Genomic DNA, 27350 nt, shown 5'->3' with positions numbered 1-27350 from the left:
TGAATAGTCATATATGTGGAAGACGGTAAACTTTAATACCTATACATCAACGTCTAGTGTTTATAACAAAAAATGGATAAATAGTAGAAGTAAATTAAAAGTGGTTGACATGGCCTAATTCCTATACTCCGTTTCATGATGACTTACCTTTTGACGGTTTGCTCGTAGTGTAGGGTAAATAATTCTTCTAACAATGCCAACACGGTGACGAGTCACTCTTGTAGTTGAGATGAGATGTGCTGTTATCTCACACACACCGGGTGGTATCACCTGGTGGGTGTTATCATGTGATGGCTGCTGAAAACTCCACCGGTATCCAGTGAGTCCAAGTGACCATGTTGTTGCTGAGGGGTAAGGGGCAGCTACAGCACTGGTGCCTATACATACTTTTAATTGTTGGCGCCGGAGGCGGCTAGTAGTGGCTTCGACAGGGACAGGAAGCCGGCAGTTTGGTAAATGTTCACTTACATTTTACCTTATGATTTTTTCAAAATGGATTTTGCACTGAAGTAATGCTTGCCATTTACGGCTTCATAAATAAATAAATAAATAAATATATATATATATATATATATATATATATATATATATAATATATATATATATATAATATATATATAATATAATATATATAATATATAATATATAATATATATGTATATGTGTATATATGTCGTACCTAGTAGCCAGAACGCACTTCTCAGCCTACTATGCAAGGCCCGATTTGCCTAATAAGCCAAGTTTTCATGAAATGAATGTTTTTTCGACTATGTAACCTACCTAACCTAACTTTTTTGGCTACCTAACCTAACCTATAAAGATAGGTTAGGTAGGGTTGGTTAGGTTCGGTCATATATCTACGTTAATTTTAACTCCAATAAAAAAAATTGACCTCATAGATAATGAAATGGGTAGCTTTATCATTTCATAAGAAAAAAATTAGAGAAAATATATTAATTCAGGAAAACTTTGCTTATTAGGCAAATCGGGCGTTGCATAGTAGGCAGAGAAGTGCGTTCTGGCTACTAGGTACGACTATATATAATATATATAATATATATAATATATATAATATATATAATATATATATATATATATATATAATATATATAATATATATATATAATATATATATATGATATATATGGAATGATAAATGGAATGCATTAGGAAGTAATGTGGTGGAGGCTGACTCCATACACAGTTTCAAGTGTAGATATGATAGAGCCCAATAGGCTCAGGAATCTGTACACCTGTTGATTGACGGTTGAGAGGCGGGACCAAAGAGCCAGAGCTCAACCCCCGCAAACACAACTAGGTGAGTACAACTAGGTGAGTACACACACACACACACAAATCAATCAATGCGGGAAAAACTACATGTGAAAAATAGAGAATGCTTAACGCGTTTCGGCTTAATTCGCCTTCATCATAGCAAAGTAGAATGAAGATTGAAACATTGTTGATCCGCCAGGGCAGATCACCACCAAGAAAAGGCGAAGGAAAGGAAACAAGAAAGACGGTCGTGGTAACGGGAATGAATCTGACTGGAGAAATGTGGTAAGTGGGGTGCCACAATGGTCCATTTTGGGGCCAACTCTCTTTTTTTTGTTATATACATCAGTGACATAGATGAGAATATTACAAATCACATCATCAAATTTGTAAATGACACTAAAATATATGGCACAGTGGGAAGTGAAAATTATATTTGGGCCTTACAAAAAGATCTATATGAACTCCAAAAATACTCAGAAGACTGGCAAATGTGTTTTAATTTCGAAAATGCAAGATCCCTGCATGTGGGGCATAACAACAACCCACGTCTCAACTACCAAATTAATAACATAACATCAGAATGATAAAGGAAAATATCCTTGCAGCCAGGATCCTCCACTCGCTGAAAGGTGCGCAAGAAGTAGGAGCAGTAGTATAAAAGCTAACCAAACCCTTTAAATAATCAAGCGTACCTTTGACATTTAAGGAAAATAGGAAAATAAGGTAGTCATTCATCTGCATAAATCTCTGGTACGCCTCCACTTGGATTATTTATCCAAGCATGGAGACCTCATTTTCAGAAGGACATAGCTGCTCTGGAGAAAGAACAACTCTGGGCGACAAAAATCATCCCAGACCTGTCAACTCTTGTACCAGAAATGACTGAGGTCCTCAGGGCTAACACTGCAAATCAGTCATAAGTGTTGATCTCATAGAAGCTTTTAAAATACTGAACAATATGGAGGATGTTGATCCAGACAACTTCTTCAGAAGGTCGTATGTAACACAAACAAGTAGCAATGATTTCAAGCTCATCAAGTCAGTGTAGGACTGTGAACAAAAGAGATGCTTTTTCACGCACAGGGTTATAAACTCGTAGACCCACCAACCAGCCGAAGCCATAAATGCCAAAACTCTGCTGAATTTTAAAATCCAGCTAGAAAAAGTCATCAGGAAGAATGTGGAGACCTTTGACAATCCGCCAGCTTCCTGTATTCGTCAAGGCTACTAGTGTTAGTGGCCCTCAGATAAATTCTTCATCTAACAAATTGAAGAGACCCACTTAGTCTCTCATTCTGTAATTCATTTCTCATTACCCCGCTCTTAGGAATGAGGTGTGGAGTCATGTACTGGCAGTGACAGACTCTAGAGTGCCAATGGACTTGGCACCTCGTTGCTCCCAGTTATAACACGACCTTCACCGCCTCCGGTATGGTATTGTGGAGGCATGCGGTGGGTCAGGTGGTGACCCCCCCCCCTCAACTGTGAGGGGTGGGTCAGGTGGTGACCCCCCCTACTGTGAGGGGTGTGTCAGTGGTGACACCTCACCCACCCTCTACTGTGAGGGGTGGGTCAGTGGTGACACCACCCCCCTCACCCACCCTCTACTGTGAGGGGTGGGTCAGTGGTGACACCTCACCCACCCTCTACTGTGAGGGGTGGGTCTGGTGATGGCACCCATCTCACTGTGAGGAATGTTGGGCGAAGGCCTCCTCCCTCTCATCTTTATCTTGAGGGGCGGGTCAGGTGATGGTACCACTGTTAATTTTTCTCTCTGCTCTCTTCACAGGAAGAAAAAAGTGGACTATTCCAAGTTGCACAATCAGGGCCGACATCCTCTAACATTAGTTCAGACCTGTCATGCTGGGGTACCTAACTAATGCCCCATTAACAGCAATAAGAGTGTTGGGCTTTGTCTTGCAGATAAAGTCACCTTTATCCGTGATTCACTGGCATATATTATTCCTGCGTAATTGATGAATGTGTAATTATTAAAAAAAAGAGGTATATTTACAATCACTCGGTCTGTAAGGAATGGCAGAGTAAAGTTTATATATTGAAAGCACTGGAAATACAAATTGACAATTCAACCAAGAATATAATCACTCTACATTCATTTGGTCCTTCACAAAAACATTTATGGTCAGAATAGTAGTCATATACATACAACTGTGCAAGAAACTCTGTACTCGCTACACAAAACCTGGTATATTTCATTTGGAAGCAAATCACCTGATCATATATATATATTCCAATAAAACAGGCTGCACGAGTCAGGGTGCAGACCACAGCCTGAGGGGCCGACTAGCAATTACTTATCAACATTTAATTAAATATACCGATCCAATCCGACTAATACCTATATGTTAGAATTGAGATGTAATTTAAAGATAATGTAGTGAAGTTATTATAACAATTTATACTGCTAAGAGTAGAAATTAGTTAAGATACTATGTCTAGTGTTGGGACGTTGCATAAGGTCACAGCTGGATAGACTTCCTGGTGCTAGGGGAAGTTCACTCTGTGTACCCTAAATAATCCATTAGATTATGATGATAGATATTTTCCCACACCCATTGGCTAATTCATCAACCTAACTGTTATTTCCCATGAAACTCTTAGTGTAGTGAATGTTGGCCAACAGATATCTACCTATCTCTTGCATGGACGAACTCCTTTACTAGAATTCCTTGAGAAAGGACACTTAGGAACCTCATATATCTTCCTACTACTTTCTTCAATGTCAATGAGTTAACTTCATTGTTATCATCATACAATTCGCAAACGCCCAGAATCACGTTTGGAAGTTATACCGATATTAAGTCATAACATAAGACCTTATAACAATGACGTATTGTCAGTGAGACAAAGACCGAGTTCAGTGTGCCATTTGTGATCCAGTAACATCTGTCATCAATGACTAAATAATGGAAAGTATGTCAGCAAACACTGCATGAATTCTAGGAATGTTGGCGCACTGTGTCTGAAATTGTCCTCAAACACCTGTTCGTTGTAACAGGTGTTGTGGCCTATTGTGTCTTGCCGCGTGTACTCGCCATCACTCAGGCGCGCACGCCGTTCTCGGGGCAAAGTGATTCTAATGACCATCCAGCCACCCTGGTAAAACACCTGGATACTTATCTAGATACGTATGATGGTCTGAAAGCATATTATGGTTTCAATAATAGTCTACTTGTAAATCGGCAAGTGAACCTTTGTTCTAAATAGAGAAGATTATCATGTTATAACTTTATTGTGTTATAAATCGTTGGTTTAAAATATAAAGAGTATGATTATCTCGTTTTCTTTGAAACGGTCTAAAGAATTTGGTTTTATGTACATAAAATTCTAGGGATACACAAATAGTTTTTGAATTTAATATTTCACGTTTGAGAATAATATACACTGTATTAACGTAACCAAAGCTAACGAAACTTGACCTAGTCTAACCTTAACCTAACACTGGATAGGGAGTAGACAATAGCACTACTTACATAGTGGTTTTGAAGTGATTACCTCCAAGGAATCTCCTCCCTGAGGACAGATTGCCAGAGTGTTGAGTGCCGCCACGCTCACCCTCACCGTGTGATGTTATCATCCACCCACACACCTCATGCGCCACCCTATGTGGTCCCGAGTGTGTCTACCTCTTGCCATGCGCCACCCTATGTGGTCCCGAGTGTGTCTACCTCTTGCTATGCGCCACCCTATGTGGTCCCGAGTGTGTCTACCTCTTGTCATGCACCACCCTATGTGGTCCCGAGTGTGTCTACCTCTTGTCATGCACCACCCTATGTGGTCCCGAGTGTGTCTACCTCTTGCCATGTGTGTGTCATACCACATGCAGTCAGTGTATGAAGCATCACTCCTCTGAAATCTCACACATTCAGTCATGTATGGTATCGTTGAGGACTGCCATACCACTGTGATGTCCACACCTGTTGCTTCGTCACAGATGAGTGTGTAACCAGCTGTCCAGACCATCATCAGAGCTGTTGTATGAGTTGTGGTATAATTGTTGATGAGGGCCTGGTACTGTAAGTAAACATTTTGTGTTGCTTAATTGTTTCTCTGAGTGCCGATCTCAGTGATCTGCAAGCTATTCTCACCTACCGAACTGTGATCTGTGAGTTGTTCTCTGGAACATGTGAAGAATGAGATAAGATTCACCCAACTGCGTACACTTTGAAGTTCAATGCGTCTGATGTTTTGATTACCTGAGCATCCTATTGAGCAACTGTGCCCCAGATGCATACTGAAAGTGACCGAAAAGCCAAGTTAATAATTGGCTTTCCTGTCACTTTCTTAAGAAGTCAAGAAAAAGTAGTATCCAGCAAACTCTATCAAGTAAACACTATCAAGTTTGTCATGCACGACTTTCCCCCTTCTAAATCCATGTTGACCTTTTGTTACAAATTTGATCCTCTCCAGATGTTGTTATTCTCAACCTGATTAGTTATTCCAACACTTTACAAAGAACACTTGTCAGTGATACTGGTCTTTCGTTTGTGCCTCCTGTCTATCTCTATTTTTCAGTATTTGGACAACGTTTGCATTTTTTTCTAGAATTCTGGGAGCTTTCCAGCCTCAAATATTTTATTGAAAATTGTAGTCAGCAGTTGACAAAGTATTTCTGCAACTTCCTTCAACAGCTGTATGATATTAGGTCTGGCTCTATTAATTGCAATGGGTCTAATTCCTGCAGGTGTTTCTTTCATTCTCTAGAGTGACTACTATATCACTTCATCAATCACTACATCATCCAATGTTAACTTTCGCCTTTCCATCTTGTAAATGTGGTGACGTAGTTGTGCTTACAGGGGATGAGCTTGGCTCTTTGGTCGTGCCTCTCAACCGTTGTACAGGTTCTTGAGTTTTTGGGTTCTATCATATCTAAATTTTCAAATGTGCACGGAGTCTGCCTCCACCACATAACAACTGCCAAGTGCATTTCATTTGTTAACTACTCTGACCCTGACAAAAATCCTTCTAATGTTTCAGTGGTTAATTTGAGTAGTAAGATTTTACCTGTGTCGCCTTGTTCGTGTTCTACCCATTCTAAATAGTTTGTTTTTGATGACCAAACCACAACCCAGAAGATGGAAAAGCGACGACGTTTCGGTCCATCAGAGGGGGGGGGGGCAACACCCCCCTCTGCTGTCTTTCTCACGCTTTTATCATAGTTACATTTAAAACTATGAATCGATTAACTTCAGCGTCTAACCTGTTCAACTTATTGACAGCTCTAAAGCTGTAAAAGTTCTTTCTGACGTCTCTGTTACTCATTTGAGTCTCAAATTTCCATCTATGATCCCTTGTTCTACTGCTCCTAGCTTTGAACAATACTGTTTTGTCTACCTTGTCAATTTCTTTTAGAATCTAATATGTTATCATATCCTCCGTATCTCTCCTTTCCTCTAATGTGGTAAGGTTAAGTTATCTCAGTCTTTCCTCAATACTTAATCTCTTCAGCTCAGGAGCTGGTCACGTTGCATGTTGTTGGATCCTTTCTAGTTTCTCCTTGTCCATTTTCATGCAAGGGTTCATGTTTGGGATGCACATTCAAGTGTGGGTCTCACCTTGGCTGTATATAGAGCCTGGAAACCACCTTTATCCAAACTTCTGAAGGATATACGGATGTTGGCCAATATGCCATTTGAAGCTGTTGTTATTCTGCTAATGTGGGCTTCTGGCATCAGATTTGAGGTTATGTTCACTTGCAGGTCTTTCCCATTTTCTGACTGAAGAATCTGACCTCCCTTTATCTTGTACTGTTGTACTGGTCTTTGCTTTCCTGTTCCAATCCTCATAACTTTGCATTTGGCTGCGTTAAACTCTAGAAACTTTTTCAGACTACTTCTGGCGTATGTCCAAATCCGCTAGCATTCCCTCACAATCTATCCCTGTCCTGACTTCTCATCAGTTTTGCATCATCTGCAAACATTGATACGAAGGAGCAAGTTTCTTCTGTCAGGTCGTTGACATATATTAGAAACAGTGTGTGTGTTGGGGAGGGGGGGGGGGGGGAAGGGGTAGAAGTGGGAGGCAACAATAACAACTTATTATGCAGATGAACGTTAGCAAACCTTGTAAACCAAACGTTGTCTGCTGGAATAGTCTATTCTGAGATACTACGCTGCAGACTACTTAAAAAACAATGCGTGACATGCATAAATGACCAAGAATGCACCAGGCCTCCCCCGGTGGAGTCTCCTCCATATGCACAAAACACGAAACTTAATGAACTAATGCCGATTAATTTGGAGAAGTTTGTATCCCGATACACCACGACAGTGTCACTATATGAACTATGACTATTGCTCTTAATTTGGATAAACCAACGTGCCTGCATTAACAAAGACATAAAACCCTGACGGGCGCAATTACACTAATTATGGTTTATGAGCAACAAACACAAAACTCCTCTGAAACTTTATATAACCCGAGGAGTGTCGTCAATGGGCGCGTTACTGCCAAGTGGCCCGACGAGTAAGGACTCCACATAGCAGTAACTGTCACGCCTGACCCCCCGCCCCCCACCCACCCTCCTCTTCCTGCTGCAAGGGAGGACCACGAGGTGGGGTGCAGGGAGGGGAAGTGAGGGGAGAGGTTGCAGGCCAAATAGTCGGGATGGGGGTTGGAGAGGGGAGGTGGGCAGGAGATTGAAGGAGAGGGGGAGTGGCTGCAGGCCAGAGGGTGGGGACAAGGAAGGCTGGCAGGGAGGTGGAGGGCTACACTCATACGCCAGCTCTCGCCACGAGCTACTCCACCTCTCTATTGGTGTTGCAGCTTTGCTTGAACTGGTTGCGGTGTGTGCTGACGGTAGCTGATGTGTTAATGGTGTGACTTGACGGTAGCTAGTGTGCTGACGGTACCTGGTGGGACCTGATGGGACCTGGTGGGACCTGGTGGGACCTGGTGGGACCTGGCGGTACCTGTTGTGCTGAGGGCGTGACCAGCTCTGTACACAGGCCAACATAGTGTGACCTGATAAATAAATAATTCTACGACTCACAATAAATGGTAGCGGGTGAGTGTGAACGAGACCAGTATTGAATGTGACATCCCGTGACCCACGATAATCCTGAGTGGCACTGAGCTACTGAGTGCCAGGTTCCCGAGTGCGAGGCAAGCTGCGGCACCTGCTGTTGCAGCTTCAGCGACGACGCCTCCACCTACCCTGCACGGTATGTGTTACACTTCTCCAGTTCCAGCCGTCCACAGTGTTAGTCCTCACCAGCACACCGTGTGCTTGTTCGGGTCGTTGACTGCACTCCATACATGGGACCTGTTTTGGTAATACACTGTTTACTTGACCAGACCACACTAGAAGGTGAAGGGACGACGACGTTTCGGTCCGTCCTGGACCATTCTCCCTGGACCACAATCGACTTGAGAAGGGTCCAGGACGGACCGAAACGTCGTCGTCCCTTCACCTTCTAGTGTGTGGTCTGGTCAACATACTTTAGCCACGTTATTGTGACTCATCGCCTGCACACTGTTTATTTCCTTCTAACGTACCTCCTCAGATAATTATCTTTATTTGTTTAGTAAAAGTATTTTTGAGTTTTCTGATTTACAAAAATAAAAACTCGTGGCCAAGGTGGGCCAGTGAGTGGAGTGTTGGTGGAGGTGATCGTAGGGAGGAGCCCGTTGGGGGGAAGATGTGGTAGCCCAAGACTTTGCTTTATGACCAGTTGTGGTCATGCCAATATTCCGGTGCACAGAAAGGCAATTTGCAACCGTGTATGTACTTATGCTTTAGCTCTTGGGCCCAGTTTTACCTTCAACCACCGGTTGTTTCTGCAATAAAGTCTTACCTGTTGCATATATTTTTTGAGATTGTGACAAGTTTGCTTGTATACTTTGATGGTTTAGTTCCTTCCGTTTTCCTACTCCCCTTACGTTAAAACAAGGACTTTTCCCATCCAACTTAAGTACTTTATTTGTCTAGATCATGTCTCCTCTTTCGTTTCTTGCGTCGTAAGTTCTAACTCCTTCCACCTTTCTTAGTGACCCTGCCCACGCAAATCTGTGTCGAGCCTCGTTAAAAAAAACGTCTGTACCTTTTCGAGTGTCCTTATTTGATTTCTGTGGTTAAGGAAAACTGTTCACCAGTTTATAGTATGCGTTTGAGGTAAGACTTGGTGTTACCTGTCAACAAGGTAGGTATCCCTCATTGTAGACTGCTCGGCGGGTCTACCCCCATTGTAGACTGCTCGGCGGGTCTCCACCATTGTAGACTGCTCGGCGGGTCTCCCCCATTGTAGACTGCTCGGCGGGTTTACCCCCATTGTAGACTGTCCTGACACCTGGCCTCAGGTCTATCACCTTACACCTGCTGCTACTAAAACCCAACAGTCATTTCTCAACAGCTTGTCTACTTGTTTTTGCAGTACTTTACATTCCTTATCTGTCTTGACTCTTTTCATTAATTTGATATCATCTGACATAAATGACAAACATTATGGGCCACAGAGCCGATCCTAGAGAGGATCGGCTAGGATCTATAGAGCTTGTTACTCTATACCAGTCCGACCTCTCACCCTCACTGTCTACTGTCTATTAGGTACTCTACACACTTTGTTCATTAGGTACTCTGTTACCAGTTTGACTGCTTTTCCGGTTATTCCAGCAGGGTTTTTCAGGTTGTGTAGAATATTTTTTTTTGAACTGTGTTAAAAGTTTTGTTTTGTAGTGTATAAGTATGCAATCTGGTAAGCTTTAATGTCCTGTATTTGCTTGTCAATTATTCTTTGAACTCCAAGAGATTCATTAGTTATGAATTCCCATTTATAGAGCTAAGTTGGAGTTTGCTTACAAAGCTAATCCTTTATTTATAAAGTATTCTAATTATCTAATCTTTATTTTTACTTTAATCATAGGGGATGATTGCAAGTGCCACTGGTCTGTAGTCAAGTGCCTGCTTTTTCTTTCAGTTTTGGTATATACGTACAACAGTTGTCCTTTTCTATCTGTTAGGCAGCTCTCTTTTCACTAGTGAATCATACACGACCAAGTAATGCTAGAGACATACCGATGGACTGTCCAGATGTTTTCAACACCCATGGTGACATAGTCTGGTTCTTCTCTCATTTGATCTATTGGCGCTATAGTTGCCTCATTACTGCTGATGTTCGTCAATATGTGTCGGTTTCTTGTCTTGCGTTACCTCTTCTCCTAGCACCAGGAGCAGTGCCGACTCCGTCTTCAACACGCCAGGAAACTTGTGAAATTGTGAAGCAATTTGCCGCTTCACAAATTTCATTGTAATTCTGGTTTTGTATGTTCTTGTTTAAATCAGTCAATCACTTATTTTCCTTCTATTATGTGTGTGTGTATTCACCTAGTTGTGCTTGCGGGGGTTGAGCTCTGCTCTTTCGGCCCGCCATTCAACTGTTACTAACTACTATTTTTTTCCACACCACACACCACACACACACACCACACCACACCACACCACACCACACCACACCACACCACACCACACCACACCACACCACACACACACACATACACACACACACACACACACACACACCAGGAAGCAGCCCGTGACAGCTGACTAACTCCCAGGTAACTATTTACTGCTAGGTAACAGGAGCATTAGGGTGAAAGAAACTCTGCCCATTGTTTCTCGCCGGCGCGCGGAATCGAACCCAGGATCACGCGCCCAGCGTGCTGTCCGCTCAGCCACCGGCCCCTAACTAGTGTGTACTCACCTAGTTGTGTTTGCGGGGGTTGAGCTCTGGCTCTTTGGTCCCGCCTTTCAACCGTCAATCAACAGGTGTACAGATTCCTGAGCCTATTGGGCTCTATCATATCTACACTTGAAACTGTGTATGGAGTCAGCCTCCACCACATCACTTCCTAATGCATTCCATTTGTCAACCACTCTGACACTAAAAAAGTTCTTTCTAATATCTCTGTGGCTCATTTGGGCACTCAGTTTCCACCTGTGTCCCCTAGTGCGTGTGCCCCTTGTGTTAAATAGCCTGTCTTTATCTACCCTATCAATTCCCTTGAGAATCTTGAATGTGGTGATCATGTCCCCCCTAACTCTTCTGTCTTCCAGCGAAGTGAGGTTTAATTCCCGTAGTCTCTCCTCGTAGCTCATACCTCTCAGCTCGGGTACTAGTCTGGTGGCAAACCTTTGAACCTTTTCCAGTTTAGTCTTATCCTTGACTAGATATGGACTCCATGCTGGGGCTGCATACTCCAGGATTGGCCTGACATATGTGGTATACAAAGTTCTGAATGATTCTTTATACAAGTTTCTGAATGCCGTTCGTATGTTGGCCAGCCTGGCATATGTCGCTGATGTTATCCTCTTGATATGGGCTGCAGGAGACAGGTCTGGCGTGATATTAACCCCCAAGTCTTTTTCTTTCTCTGACTCCTGAAGAATTTCCTCTCCCAGATGATACCTTGTATCTGGCCTCCTGGTCCCTACACCTATCTTCATTACATTACATTTGGTTGGGTTAAACTCTAACAACCATTTGTTCGACCATTCCTTCAGCTTGTCTAGTTTTTCTTGAAGCCTCAAACTGTCCTCTTCTGTCTTAATCCTTCTCATAATTTTGGCATCGTCCGCAAACATTGAGAGAAATGAATCTATACCCTCCGGGAGATCATCTACATATATCAGAAACAAGTGTGTGTGTGTGTGTGTGTGTGTGTGTGTGTGTGTGTGTGTGTGTGTGTGTGTGTGACTCCTGGCCTATTTTTCCTTTACTACTACATTTTTTTTCTCTCTCTCTCACACACACACATCCTGAGGATACAGCTGTCTAACTTCCAGGTACCTATTTACAGATAGATGATAAGAGGCAACAGGTGTGTGTGAGGAGGGGGGGGTTATGTACTCGCCTAGTTGTCCTTGCGAGGTATGAGTTTCAGCTTTTTGGTGCCGCCGCTCTACCGTCAATCAACTGGTGTACAGGTTCCTGAGTCCATTGGGCTCTGTCATATCTACATGTAAAGCTGTGTATGGAATCAGCCACTACCACACCACTTCCTAATGCATTTCATTTGTTAACTACTCTGACACCGAAAAAATCTGTATATATCTCTGTGGCTGATCTGAATATTAAGTTTCCATCTGTGTGCCCTTGTTCGTGTTCCGCCCATGCTAAATAACTTGCCCTCAGCTTCCGTCTTACTTTTCCCTTCGGTAATTATCCCTTTGTTTCCGGTCGCTTCCTTGGAGAAGTTATTTTTGCTCCAGAGGATACTCAAAAGTGTGTACACAGTGATTACTCATTCCAATGTGGATTTCTAGTTTGATTTCCCTTATGTCCGATTCGTTCATAGTGAATATCAGGTCAAGTCTGGCCAGATTGTCATTGCCTCTCATTCTTATGGGTCCCTTGACATGCTGGCTCAGAAAGTGTCTCGCTGCCACATCCAATACTTTACCGCCCCATGTATCTGCACCTTCATGTGGTTCTTTGTACTCCCAGTCTATCTTTCCGTGGTTGAAGTCCCCCATTATTAAAAGTCTGGGTCCATTCCTGCAAGTGATTGAAGCCGCTCTCTCTCTAATATTATTGGTTGCCATGTTTTTTTTTATCATATTCCTGTCTGGGTCTTCTGTTATTTAATGTAGGGTTATAAATCACTGCTTCTATTATCTTAGGTCTTCACATTGTTGTATTGCCTGTAATGTAGTCTCCAAACCCTTCACAGTCCAGGATATCCAACTCTTCACAACTCTAGTCTTTCCTTATCAGCCTGGCCACTCCTGCCTCTTTTGCTTCCCTCTTTCTTTTATTATATAGTAGTCCTGTCGAAACACTGCATTTGTTATGATGACAAATAATTTAATGTTTTCAGTGCAATTACATTTGGATTTTCTTCTTGGCCTTTCCTCAGGTTCACTTGCTTTATTTGTAATTCCATCTATGTTTGATTGTATTACCTTGAAACTCACTTTCCTACGTTCATTATCATATATAATCTCCACAATGGTGTAGGTAGTTGTTCCAATGGCAGGGCAATTTGGGTGTGTGTGTTGTCCTATGGAGTAGTTAACAAGGGTTTGGATTGTGGTGGGTACATGGGGGGGCTTGGGGTCTTCGGGCTTGCCTAGGCCTATTTGGGGCACAAGAGAGTTCAAGGGGGGGGTGTTGGAAAGGGGTTATTGGGGTCAAGGGTGAGAGAAAGGATTAGGGTGGGCATTGTACGAGGGCGACAGGGATGTATTGGAATTGGGGTAGGGGTGGGTGGTACCCAAAGACTGGCAGGTAGGACGTAACATATCTCTCTGGGTTTGCTGAATTGCTGGTTGAGAGTACCCCACTTTCTTCCTGGATTGTTGGGTAGGAGACTGGTTCCCTTCATTCTCCTTGTGCCTCTTCATTACAATTGCTGACATTATTATCTCATTCAGTTATGTCCCTCTGAAGGAATAGCTTTATGTATTCCGTTACATTTTGCAGTTTATTCTTCTTTTCTATAATTACCTTTTTTATGGCCTCATTCGTGCACGAATACTATTGTATCTTTGTCAGTCGACATTTGTCTTTGTTATACCACCAAAGTGTGAAAACCTTCTCTATACATTGTTCAGCCTCCTCTGTCAGCACCCACCCGGGGTCTCTGTCACTGTAGATCTGTTCTTAGCTTTCCACTCTCCCTGACTGGAATCTTCTTGTCCCTTAATACCATCTACAACTACAGCTCTTTTTCCTTTTCAGCAGCTGAGTAATGCACTTTATTGGGTCCTGTGAAGTGGCTGCTTTCACAACTTCCTTCACTGTGGACATGATTCTGGGCTCTTTCTCAGCATTTCTGCAAACATGACCCCCAATGAAGCGGTTCTTTGTTCTTTGACAATCAACCCCTCCTACTTGGGGGTTGATTGTGTCTGAGCCTGAATAGGAGTTTTCTTTTGAGGCTTTTTATTTCCTCTTTAGCTGTTCTCAGTTCACTTTGTAGGCTGCTTATGTCTTTCAGTTCATTACTTATTTCTCTCTATACACAGGTGATCATCTCAAAGGATGACTCACCTTGTCCTTCCCCTCCACTTGTATTCTGTTGTCCTACTTCCATGCTTGTTCCGTTTTTACTATGTTGGGTTAAGGTTAGACTATGAGGGTCAGGAACAGAGAGAGAGAGAGAGAGAGAGAGGGAGGGAGGGAGGGAGGGAGGGAGGGAGGGAGGGAGGGAGGGAGGGAGGGAGGGAGGGAGGGAGGGAGGGGGAGGGAGGGAGAGGGATGGATGGATGTCCAAATGTCTCTGTGGTTCATTTGGGGTACCTAGCTTCCACCTGCGTCCCCTTGTGCGAGTTCAACCCGTACTAAGTAATCTGTCTTTATCTACCCTGGCAATTTCTCTGAGAGAAATATAGTGATAATGTTTTCCCAAACTGTTCTGTCTTCCAGTGATGTGGGGGGTACAATTTACACAGCCTTTCCTCATAACTAATGCCTCTTAGTTCTGGAACTAGTCTAGTGGCATACATTTGAATCTTCTCCACCTTTGTTTTATGCTTGACAAGGTATGGAATCCATGCTGGGGCTGCATAATCCTCCTGTGGGGTAATTACCAGGAGTTCGGGGGGAGGTGCAGTGGGAAATGGAGGGCTTAGATCTTGCTTGGGTCTGCGTGGGGCTGGAAGAAGACCAGGGAATGGGGAGGCAGAGGGATACTCAGGGAAAGGGGAGGCAGAGGGATACTCAGGGAAAGGGGAGAGGGAGGATTTGGGTGGTATGGTTGGCATTATGTAGGGGCAAGGGAGGGTTTGTACTTATCCTATGAGGTGGTGGGTTGGGGTGTTGCAGTCCCTCTGTGGTTCTTGAAGTGCTGGATTGGGGGACCCCCCCCCTCTCCCCTCTGGGATTGCTGGGCTGTGTGTGTGTGTGTGTCTCCACCTAGTTATATTCACCTAGTTGTGCTTGCGGGGGTTGAGCTCTGGCTCTTTGTGCCCGCCTCTCAACTGTCAATCTACATTTTTTATGACTTCATGGCCATCCTCCTGAAATGAAAGTACTTATAGTAATGATGTGGTCGATAGTACCACATCATATCCTAAACCCATAGAACCCACTTAACTTATTGTCTCGGTGCCGAAGGTGTATGTTATGATGGAGTGAAGTGTCTTCAAACTTTTGAGTGTAATCAGTGCAGTTTCCACACAACACTGCCTCTAGCTAAACTGTTGTTATGTAAACACAAGCTCCAAACTTCTTTTTCACTCGCCCTGCTGCTGCTGCTGCACCCCGACAATACCTCGCCATCCCCGTAGTGTGTGTACTCACCTATTTGTGCTTGCGGGGGTTGAGCTCTGGCTCTTTGGTCCCGCCTCTCAACCGTCAATCAACAGGTGTACAGGTTTCTGAGCCTATTGTGTGTGTGTGTGTGTGTGTGTGTGTGTGTGTGTTTACTATTGTATTTACTGTTTGTGCCTGCAGGATTGAGCTGTTAGCTCTTGGATCCCACCTTTCTAATCGTCGGTTGTCTATTGTATTAAATCTCGAAAATAATTTTCTCTCTAAAATATACATCTCCCAGGATGCAGTGTGATGGGTCTTGGCCCCCAAATAAGTATCTCGCAGAGTCGTTCCTCTAGAGCGCTCGACGGTGTCCGCACTGGAGTACCGCAGCACCCTCTGCTCCAGAGCTCCTCTCTGTTATGCCTCTACTCCCCTCCATAGGTACCACTGGCGGCACCTCAGTCGAACTATTGTGTAGCGTTCCCTCCGAACCCAGCCTTGCACCCCGCAGTGAGTGAAGTAACTCGACCTAGTTTCCTTATTGAGGTGTCCGTGGACACGGAAACGCAAGGTTTACCCAGGTCGAGTTGCCCGTCCATAAGGGTATTCACAAGGTTGGCTAACTCCAGACTGGAGCTGCATACTCCAGGATTGGTCTGACATAAGTGGTATACAAGGTCCTAAATGATTCCTTACACAAGTTTCTAAAGCAGTTCTTATGTTGGCCAATCTAGCATACGCTGCTGCTGATATCCTTTTGATGTGGGCTTCTGGGGACAGGTTCGATGTGATATCGACTCCCCGATAGTTCTCCCTATTGACTCTTGCAAAATTTCACCTCCCTTTATGGTATCTTTTGTTCGGCTTCCTGTTCCCTTCGCCTAATTTCATTACTTCATACTTACCTCAGATAAACTTTAGTAGCCATTTTCTAGGCCCATTTATCCAGTTTGTACAGGTAGTCATGTAGTCTCTGTCTTCATATGTCTTCATTTTTGTCATCGTCATCAGCAGACATTAAGAGGAATGAGTTTATACCCTCTGGAATATCGTTTACATACAGCACAGCTGATAGAATGCTGATCTCTGGAGAGGTGAGAATGATTGACCTCTCCAGCTGCTGCTCAAAACCACAGTAACTTCGCCTAGCTCTCCTCACAACTGAGGCTAGTGAGTATTACTCTGCCAGGTTTATCAATTTACTAAGCAGGGTTTAAATTGAACAACTAATCTATTGTACTGAACAACCCAGATGGTAGAACTCTTATTAAACTGATGGTAATGGTACAGGCATCTTAGGGAAAGGCTACTTCCAATTACAATATTGGCTAGTGAACTGAATTTGTACATTATGAATTACTAAATATGGGAGCTTGTGGTCACGTCAACCGCGTGACCCCCTTGCCTCAGCTACGTCATAAGCGGCCACCGACCTAGTTAGTACCTCTTAATCATGACGTTACTTCATAATGACGGTGTATGAACCCTGATCTCAACCTCTACCTTCATGCTGGCCTAGCCTACATACTTAATCAAATTAGTTGTTACTGTATTTTGTCGAAATATTCATTATGTTGCATTAATAGAGAGAACTAGCCATATTGTAATCTTAAACGCTAATCCCTTTAATCCCTGGAGGGGTGACCTTTCTCTGCCGAGTCAGGTCGAGTACCGTCTTACTCCAAACTTTCAAGAAACGCGGTCCCCATGTCTATGAGAATCTATATTGAATAATTTCTTACAACAAACCTAGTTTGTTACATACTTTCCCTTTCACTCCTAGCTGCATCTCCAGCTTGTGCACTTGTCTCTTATGTGGTACTGTGTCAAAGGCTTTCTGGCAATCTAGAAATATGCAGTCTGCCCACCCTTCTCTTTTTTTGCCTGGTGATAGAATTCAATTAATCCTATGAGGCATGATTTGCCATCCCTGAACCCATGCGGATGTATTACAAAGTTCTTTCACTCCAGATGTTTCACTAGCTTTTTCCGCATAATCTTTTCCATCGACTTGCATGGTATGCAAGTTAGGGAAACTGCCTGTAGTTCAGTGCCTTCTGTCTGTCACCCTCCTTGTATATCAGGACAAGATTAGCCATCTTCCAAATTCTTGGCAGTTCACCTGTTATCAGTGATTTGTTATACACCATAGAGAGTGGCAGGCACAGTGCTTCTGCTCCTTCCTTTTGAATCCATGGTGAGTTTCCATCTGGGCCTAAAGCCTTTGTCACATCCAACTCTAGCAAATGCTTCCTTACCTCCACGCTAGTAATCACAAACTCCTCCAAGTGGTGCCTGGTTAGATATTTCCTCTCTTATCTCTGCAACTTCTTGCTCTAATATGAAGACCTGCAATTTCTTATTGAGTTAGTTGTAATCTTTCTTGTCGTTTGTACTAAATCTGTCTGTCACTATTCTCAGTTTCATTACCTGTTCCTTCACTGTTGTTTTCCTCCTGATGTGGCTGTGCAGCAATTTTGGACGAGTCTTTGCCTTATTTGCTGTTATTTTTGTATTGTCTTTCTGTCTCTCTTCTCACCCTGGTGTATTCATTCCTGGCACTCTGGTATCTTTCTCTGTTTTCTAGTGTCCTGTTATTTCTATAGTTTATCAACGCCCTTGTACTTTGTTACTTTGCTAGCTTGTATCTCTGATAAAACCATAGGTTTCTCGTCTGCATTTCTTTTTTTTTTCTTTTGGACTAGGACAAACCTGTCTGCCGCATCCTTACACTTCTGCGTGATGTAGTCCACCATGTTTAGGGCCGTCTTTCCTCTGAGCTCTGTTTTCCATGTTATATCTGTTAGGAATTTTTTTATCTCCTCATAGTTTCCCTTTCTGAATGCCAGCCTTTTGTTTTCTGGTCCCTTCCTTGAGTACATTAGCCTTACTTCGACCAGATACAAAAAAAATCACAAAAATTCACTGATACGTTATTCCCACAGGGGCTTCGAAACCGATTTACCTTATGTCGGAGTCGTTCAGAGTGAAGACAAGATAGTCTCTCGCTGGTTCATCATTGCCTCTCATTCTTATGGGTCCTCTGACATGCTGACTTAAAAAGTTTCTAGTTGCCACTTCCAATAATTTAGCTCTCCATGTTTTCTCACCTCCATGCAATTCCTTGTTTTCCCAGTCTCTCCTTCCATGATTGAAGTCCCCTATGATGAGCAGATGGGATTGATTTCTACAGACACCAGAGGCTGCTCTCTCAATTATAGTGTTAGCTGCCATGTTGTTTCTGTTATACTCTTGCCTGGGTCGTCTGTCATTTGGTGGAGGGTTATATATCACGGCAACTACTACAATCGGACCTCCGATCGTCATGATGCCTGTTATGTAGTCTCTGAAGCCCTTGCAACCTGGCATAACCATCTCCTCGAGACTCCAATACTTTCTCATCAGTAGGATCATTCCGCCTCCTCCCCTTCCTTCCCTCTTATTTCTTATTACAGTGTAGTCCTGTAAATCACCACATTCGTTAAGATTCCTGAGAGTTTTGTTTCCCGCGAGTCCAATTACATCCAGTTCACTTCTTGTGCTCTTTCCCTAAGTTCACTTCCCTTGCTTGTAATCCCATCTATGTTCGAGTACAATACCTTGAAGCTGACTCTTTTCTGTCCATCCTCAGTTTCTGTTGATTTCACTGAAGTGGAGAAACAGGATGGGTCTGGTATAGGTGGGCCTAGGAAGGGGGACCTGGGGGATCTGGGGTGTGAGGCGCCTGGGAAGATCTGGTACTGAGAGGCTAGGAAAGTCTGGGGTGGTGTGGCTGAGAGGGTCTTGGGTTGGGGGTCATTTAGGGTATGGGATGGAGGAGCAGGGGGGGGGCATGTGGTGGGGGGGGGGGGAGGTCAGCAGTTGGGGAATGAAGGGGAGCCTGGGGTGGGTGGCAGGGAGGTCAGGGGTTAGGAAGAGAAGGGGAGCCAGTGGTGGGGAGGCAGGGAGGGACAGGGTGGGGCAGGAAGGAGAGCTTGGGGTGAGGAAACTGGGAAGGGCAAGGGGTATGGGAACAAGGAGCGCCTGGGGAATGGGGTTGGGGAACATTGAGGGAAACATGTGGGGCCTGGGGTTGGGGAGCAGAGGGGGGGGGGGTATGGTCTGGAGAGGCTTACTACTGGTTGGGGAGGTGCAGGTGATTGGGGGAGAATGGTCGTGGGGTACATTGTGGGAGGCTTCTGTTACAGTCCTCCCCTGGGGATACTGGCCTGCTGGTGGGGGAATTCTACCTCCCCCTCTGGTTACTGGAGATACTGAGCAGAGTCCTGTGGCTTCCCCAGTCCCATCCCTGTCCTTGTCTCCTTGCTTCTGCAGCCTTCCTTCTCTCTTCCCTCATCATGTACCCCTACAGAAAAACGTCCTCGTATTCCCCTAGCCAACATAAGTTTGCTCTTCCTGGAGCATTTTCTAGGATTTCCTCTTTTGTTGCCTCGTTTGTGAGCACTAACTTTATTAGTCGTTTACTTTTCTTCTTGTAGCTGCCCAGCCTGAAAACCTTCTCTATGTTGCCATTAGCCTCTACCATATTCAGACCCTCCAAGAGCTTTGTCACAGTTGCACGGTCTTTCCTTCTCCATTTCTCCTTGTTGGATCCTTTTGGTTCCTGCACTCCTAAAACTATAACAGCTCTTTTTCTTTCTAGCATTTGTGTAGTGCACTTTGCCACTTTCTGGGAAGTAGCTGCTTTCATAGCTGCTTCCTCCAAAGCAACCTTTGTGTGTGTGTGTGCGTGTGCGTGCGTGTGTGCATGTGTGCGTGCGTGTGTGCATGTGTGCGTGTGTGCATGTGTGCGTGTGTGCATGTGTGCACTCCACACGTACACACAAGGCTACTGTACACGTGTTGTTAACATTACGCAGATGCAGAGCTCTTACTCAAGTCTCTCAACTATTTGTGTCTCTGTTTATACTTCCCTCTCGCTGCCACTGTGTTTGTCTGTGTAGTTCTATTTGAATGGTTGCATTCGCGTGTGTCTGTCTGCAAGTGATGGTCTGCTTCTCTTTGTGTTAGCGTGTGTTGGACTGAGTGTCTGCAAGTTGGTCTGCTTCTCTGTGCATTAGCGTGTGTTGGACTGACTGAGTGTCTGCAAGTGTTGGTCTGCGTGTGTCTGTCTGTCTGTTAGTGAGTGCGTTAGACTATCTTTGTGTCAGTCAGTGTGCTGGTCTGGTTGTGTCGTCAACAAACACAAGTCAGCTGTTCACAACGACCTTGGTATATTTTGTCTTGTTGTATTTTTAAACTATAGCTTAAAGGACAAAGTTGAAGCTAAATTTAGATTGGGTCCAGTAGAGTAAACTGTCCACCCTACCCCCTCCCACACCCCAACCTTCACTTCCAACCTCATCACTCCAACCATAATACCCCCTAAACCCCCCCCCCCCTTCCAACCCCTAAAATGGCAATCTAACATATTTCCGGCATCTATACAGACGCCAGCATGTTGTGACCATTGTGTGATGACTGTATAAAGTCTGGTAGACACAGTGAGGTGACTGTTCACAGTCTGGTAGACACAGTGACTGTACAGTCTGGTAGACACAGTGACTGTACACAGTCTGGTAGACACAGTGACTGTACACAGTCTGGTAGACACAGTGACTGTACACAGTCTGGTAGACACAGTGCGGTGACTGTTCACAGTCTGGTAGACACAGTGCGGTGACTGTTCAGTCTGGTAGACACAGTGACTGTACAGTCTGGTAGCCACGACTGTTTAAACTATTAAACAGTCGTGGCTTATACCTTACCAAGGGTCCTCCACCACCTATCAGCAATACCTACCAGCACCACCTGCCCCCATCACCTACCTGACACCACCACCACACCCACCAACCACCAACACCCTCGAGTGGTAATGAATGTGGTTAACCTTTGCCCCCTCCCCCCCCCCCTAGGCTTAAGTATACATTTCATTTAAATTATGAGTTATAAATATTACCCTCTCATTGTTTCAGACTCTCTTACTGTTTATATATAGTATCAATCAATTAAGTCATGTTTATCCGGTTTTCTTCGTCATCCTACAACCACCCAACTGTATCGTATAATATAATCTACGAGACCTTACACATAAGGCAAACACGACCCATCGTTGCGTTTTATGTCTTATAAATATTACCAAAGTCTATTGTTCTGTATCTCCCAACATTGACATTCAAGCATATCGCTGTTTGTATTCGCTGTTATGTGCTGATTTGCACTAGTCGGACTATTTCTGCATGTGAAGAGTGTGTGAGCATGCACGGATGAGTGTGTGAGCATGCACGGATGAGTGTGTGAGCATGCACGGATGAGTGTGAATGATCCTGTGTGTGGTGTGTCATTCATCTATGTGTGCTTAGCTATCCGTGCTTTCCAAACATATTTCTCAAGATCTTTCATTTCGCATGACTTGCATGAGACGTTATAGATCTCAGATCTAACACTAGTCTTCACTTCCCAATGGTCAGATTAGCGGGAGGGTGAGAGCGTGTGTCTGGCTGGTAGGGAGGTTAGTTTAGTTCATTTATTATGCACCCCATACCCATCTCGTGGGCGGTAGTGGAGTGGTAGGGAGGGTGGCGCAAGACTGTTGACCAGGAATGCGGGTGAACAGAAGGATGAGAGCGTGGATGAGTGAGTGTACTTACTTATCAGTACTTATCTATCACTGCAGAGGATGCAAACACGGTCCATACCTATTCCATACAATTCTCAAGATGTTTCATTCACCTTTTCAATTTACGTTGTTAAATATTTCATCACTGATAAGACGTAGTTCTCTGCTGTCTTTATTTTCAGAGAAAGTTTAAAATATCCCCTGTAGGAGAGGCAAGGGGGCAATAGCATATTAAAACGATTTAAGTCTCCTCTAAGCAGTTCAACACACCAAACAGTTGTTCTGTGTCATATCATTGCTCCCATTAAATCCTTCTACTCCTATTTTATTCGTTGTGTTCATCTTCTGGGGGGGGGAGGGGGAGGGGGGGATAAAATGTTGATATTGACCAACCAAAAATGATCAACATGCTCCAATTAACACGCTCCTCAATAGAGAACACACTTACTTGCTCTACCAAGAAAATGATAGTAAAACATTAAGCTCTATTTAGTTAGATTAGGCCATTTATTATACAAAACAAACCCATCCTGTGGGGTTTGTTTGGCATCCTAAATGTCCCCCCCCCCCCAAACCTCCAACTTATCATGTCAATAAGGCACTCTTGTTCTCCCACTGTGCTGGAGGGACGCCTCTCTCCTTCTTAACATACCATCGCAGCTCTTACAAACCTTGGTGTTATGTCAATTAATGTTATTAGTACAAAGAAACTACAGACGAATATTGGACCTTGCAGAGGCAAGGTCGTCAACAAGTAGAGGAGGAATATCAGAGCGCTCTATACGTCAACAAGTTAAGTTGGTGATGTTTGGTTGTGGAGGCTGGGGCATGGCCCCCCCACCCCCCACCCCCCGGCGGGGACCACAGGGATGGGGTCCAGCAACAAGGCTGTGTACTCACCTAGTTGTGCTTGCCGAGGTTGAGCTCTGGCCCTTTGGTCCCGCCTCTCAACTGTCAATCAACTGGTGTACATATTCATGAACCTGCTGAGCTCTATCATATCTACATTTGAAACTGTGTATGGAGTCAGCCTCCACCACATCACTGCCTAATGCATTCCACCTGTTAACTACTGACACTGAAAAAGTTCTTTCTAACATCCCTGTGGCTCATTTGGGGACTCACTTTCCACCTGTGTCCCCTTGTTCGCGTACCACCAGTGTTAACAATTTATCTTTATCTACCCTGTCGAATCTTCTTAGAATTTTGTAAGTTGTGATCATGTCTCCCCCAAGGGTGCATCGTGAGTTTACGCCCTGCAATCGCCACCTTAAGAACCGTCAGTCTATCGAGACGTTGCTTCGTTCAGCAACGAAGGCAAGGATTGACAATAAAGCGTCCCCTCGCCCGAAACGTCGAGTACCACAGTTCTACAGGTGAAAGTGTGTGCCTTCCCAAACACCCGGGCATCAAAACATAAGATGTTCGAGAGAATAATCAAGAATGGCAAAAAGTCGGCGGGAAATTACAATTAGAAAGGAGAAGAGGAGAGGAAAAATGAAAGATAAGGAAGAGGAAATAGCTTCCAGCAAAATTAGTGAAGATGGCAGCAGGAGCATAAGGCTTCAAAAGGACAGAAGACCGTCCCATGGAGCATCACACCCCGGCAGCCGTCCACCAAGCTCCATCACGACGACAACTGGCTGGGAAGGGAGGAGGAACTCCCTTATCCAATGGAGTATCTTCCCTATCACTCCTGCCAGCATCTCCAGCTTTTGCAATAGCCTCTTATGTGGTACTGTGTCAAAGACTTTCTGGCAATCCAAAAATATGCCTTCTGCCCACCCCTCCCTTTCTTGCCTGGTCGTAGAATTCAATTAATCCTGTGAAACAGGACTTGCCATCCCTGAATCCATGCTGATGCTGTGTTACAAAGTTCTTTCGCTCCAGATGTTCCACTAGCCTTTTTCGCACAATCTTCTCCATCAACTTACATGGTATGCAAGTTAGGGACACTGACCCGTAGTTCAGTGCCTCCTGTCTATCCCCCTTCTTGTATATCGGGACTACATTAACTGTCTTCCAAATTTCTAGCAGTTCACCTGTTACCAGTGATTTGTTATACACCTTGACAGTGTTCAAGAGTGAGGCGGTCGTGACAGTGTTCAAGAGTGAGGCGGCCGTGACAGTGTTCAAGAGTGAGAGGGCCGTGACACCGTGCAGGAGTGAGAGGGCCGTGACACCGTGCAGGAGTGAGAGGGCCGTGACACCGTGCAGGAGTGAGAGGGCCGTGACAGCGTGCAGGAGTGAGAGGGCCGTGACAGCGTGCAGGAGTGAGAGGGCCGTGACACCGTGCAGGAGTGAGAGGGCCGTGACACCGTGCAGGAGTGAGAGGGCCGTGACAGCGTGCAGGAGTGAGAGGGCCGTGACAGCGTGCAGGAGTGAGAGGGCCGTGACAGCGTGCAGGAGTGAGAGGGCCGTGACAGCGTGCAGGAGTGAGAGGGCCGTGACACCGTGCAGGAGTGAGAGGGCCGTGACACCGTGCAGGAGTGAGAGGGCCGTGACACCGTGCAGGAGTGAGAGGGCCGTGACACCGTGCAGGAGTGAGAGGGCCGTGACAGCGTGCAGGAGTGAGAGGGCCGTGACAGCGTGCAGGAGTGAGAGGGCCGTGACAGCGTGCAGGAGTGAGAGGGCCGTGACAGCGTGCAGGAGTGAGAGGGCCGTGACAGCGTGCAGGAGTGAGAGGGCCGTGACAGCGTGCAGGAGTGAGAGGGCCGTGACAGCGTGCAGGAGTGAGAGGGCCGTGACAGCGTGCAGGAGTGAGAGGGCCGTGACAGCGTGCAGGAGTGAGAGGGCCGTGACAGCGTGCAGGAGTGAGAGGGCCGTGACAGCGTGCAGGAGTGAGAGGGCCGTGACAGCGTGCAGGAGTGAGAGGGCCGTGACAGCGTGCAGGAGTGAGAGGGCCGTGACACCGTGCAGGAGTGAGAGGGCCGTGACAGCGTGCAGGAGTGAGAGGGCCGTGACAGCGTGCAGGAGTGAGAGGGCCGTGACAGCGTGCAGGAGTGAGAGGGCCGTGACACCGTGCAGGAGTGAGAGGGCCGTGACACCGTGCAGGAGTGAGAGGGCCGTGACACCGTGCAGGAGTGAGAGGGCCGTGACAGCGTGCAGGAGTGAGAGGGCCGTGACACCGTGCAGGAGTGAGAGGGCCGTGACAGCGTGCATGCTAAACACCCACACAGTCTCCGCAACACCCTCAACACCCCACAACATAACGGGGCCCAGAGCTAACACACCTCAAGTAATAGCGACACTTCCCTAGTATTGTTATCCCATTTACGAAGCGGAAATTGGTGGCAAAGTGTGGGTGTTGTGGATCAGTTGAGAGGCCACTTTGTGGTAAAGGAGTTCACACAGCTCCATCACACTCACCACTTGACGGTCACAGCTGGCAGTGGTGCTCACTTAACACTGTTTACCTTGCTGTGACGGCTCACCAATTTGCAATGGGTAGGAAAATATTAGTGGAAGATAATTCAATAAATAGTGAAACCGGCCGATCGGAAATGCAGACGCGCCGAGAAAAAGACATATCATCACTTAGAGATAAAAGAGCGAGACAGTGACAACATATGGCTTAACAGCCAGTTCCAAAGAGCCAACGGAGAAAGCATGTGTAAAAGAAAATATAGAACAGAGGACAGAATAGATCCGAAATAAGATGAAAGAAGGCTACAAATAATGGGGGATCAAGCCATTTGATGGGGATCTGATAGGCATTATGGAAATTACACTGGATCTCAGACTATCAACCTCGGATGCTTCACACCCTGATTGGAAGGAACGTGTCTGAGTGACTGCGTATCTGGGAGCCTAGAAGAACAACCTAAAAATTACAAAGAAAACTGTGAGGAACTAATTGTGAACTTTGGGTCAAGTATTGATGACTGAGCCGGACTAGCTGAGGGTGGCAATACGGGATGCCTTCCGTATTGAGAGAGTGATATTGTGATAGCAGCAGAGGAGGAGGAGGACAACTAGGGGCACTAGACCAAACAAAGGCTGTAAGATCACATGACGAATCACGTGTATGCTGAAAGAAGTTTCACAGACCTTCAGCATGCCTTTAGCAATGACATTCAATGCTTCACTATAGAGAGAAGAGTTGCCCAGCAGCTAAAAAACGCCAAACGTGGTACAAGTTTAGAAGAAAAGTAACAGACAACATGCATTGAATTGCAAAGTGCCACCAACTGCTCTGTGGATATCTTAAACCCAAAGGGGTTTAAGATATCCACAGAGGGTTTAAGATACCAGCAGAAGCAATTAAAGACTCACAAGTGACATTGACTTGAGCTGAAAATGTGATAGAAATTTTGGCATTGACATTGAGTGCGGCTATAGGAGAGGCGGGAGACCAAGGTGAACCAGCCCTGACGACAGCGGCCACAAGTGGAAGTGACAGTGACAGACAGACTATAAAAACAACACCTTCGAGAAGCCAGCGATTTGTGATTTGCGTTGTGATTGGATGAGTGGCTGAGCTTTAGGATGCAGAAAGTGTTCTTAGAAAGAGAGGTGAGAGCGACGCATCAGGTCCCACGTCTTGCTAACCTCGCCACCCCCTCCGGCTCGTGTACGCTCTCACTGCGCACCTCTTTCACAAGTGAATGATAAAAGCAATATTGTTTCATTCGTGTTTAAAAACAATGTACTCACCTATTGGTAAACAGGGATTCGACGTTTAATCCCTGTTTACCAGCGTCCGGGTTGACACTACTATAGAGGTGATCCTGGACAGAGTACACAGAGACGAGACCACCCCCAAATTAGACATACATGAACCACACCTGAAGAGTCTTCTCGAGGCATGTACAAAGGTAGCTCCTTTCATCAGTCTGCAAGGTAACGTGTATCTATAGATAGACGGAGTAGCAATGGGGCCCCCCCACTAGGAGTGTTATTTGCTAATGTTTACATGGGCACCATCGAGGAGAGTCTTCAGTTGCAGACACAAACCAAAAGTATACTGCCGTTATGTCGAAAATGTTACATATTTGCAATAGTAGAAGACCTAGTAAAACTCCTAGATCTAAAAACCCCATCTAGAGAACGAGTCAGGACTCTGATTCGCCCATGAGAATAGTAATAATAACAGTCTGCCTTTCCTGGATGTGTTAATAACAAAAACAGAAACATCTCTAGCCCCCAGCGTATATACCAAGCCTACAAGCAGGAGTATGTCTGAATGGTAGGAGTCAATGCCCTCAAAGTCATGTGTTCATGAACGCTTCAGTCAGTCAGTGTTCTTAACGCTT

The 27350-nt window shown here is 45.1% G+C and overlaps 2 protein-coding genes across 6 annotated transcripts in view; one reads left to right on the top strand and one right to left on the bottom strand.

The window, feature by feature from the left end:
- Amacr (Alpha-methylacyl-CoA racemase) overlaps positions 1 to 335 on the bottom strand; it is a 36266-nt gene extending 35931 nt beyond the window's left edge. For 2 of the 3 annotated variants that reach the window (XM_045769319.2, XM_045769320.2), the window contains exon 1: positions 148 to 287. The gene's annotated coding sequence lies outside the window, so the exon portion shown is untranslated. Of the gene's footprint in view, positions 1 to 147 lie in introns of all 3 variants that reach the window. The other variant, XM_045769318.2, reaches the window with a different exon arrangement.
- A 7664-nt stretch (positions 336 to 7999) lies between these two features.
- The window catches only part of LOC123774751 (major facilitator superfamily domain-containing protein 12), a 92858-nt gene continuing 73507 nt past the window's right edge, over positions 8000 to 27350 (top strand). For all 3 annotated transcript variants that reach the window (XM_045769314.2, XM_045769312.2, XM_069310734.1), the window contains exon 1: positions 8000 to 8465. The gene's annotated coding sequence lies outside the window, so the exon portion shown is untranslated. The remainder of the gene's footprint in view (positions 8466 to 27350) is intronic.

This window comes from Procambarus clarkii, chromosome 68, assembly GCF_040958095.1.
Source record: "Procambarus clarkii isolate CNS0578487 chromosome 68, FALCON_Pclarkii_2.0, whole genome shotgun sequence".
NCBI lineage: Eukaryota > Metazoa > Arthropoda > Malacostraca > Decapoda > Cambaridae > Procambarus > Procambarus clarkii.
Note: the sequence above shows the minus strand (reverse complement) of the source record. Positions and strands in the feature narration are given on the sequence as shown.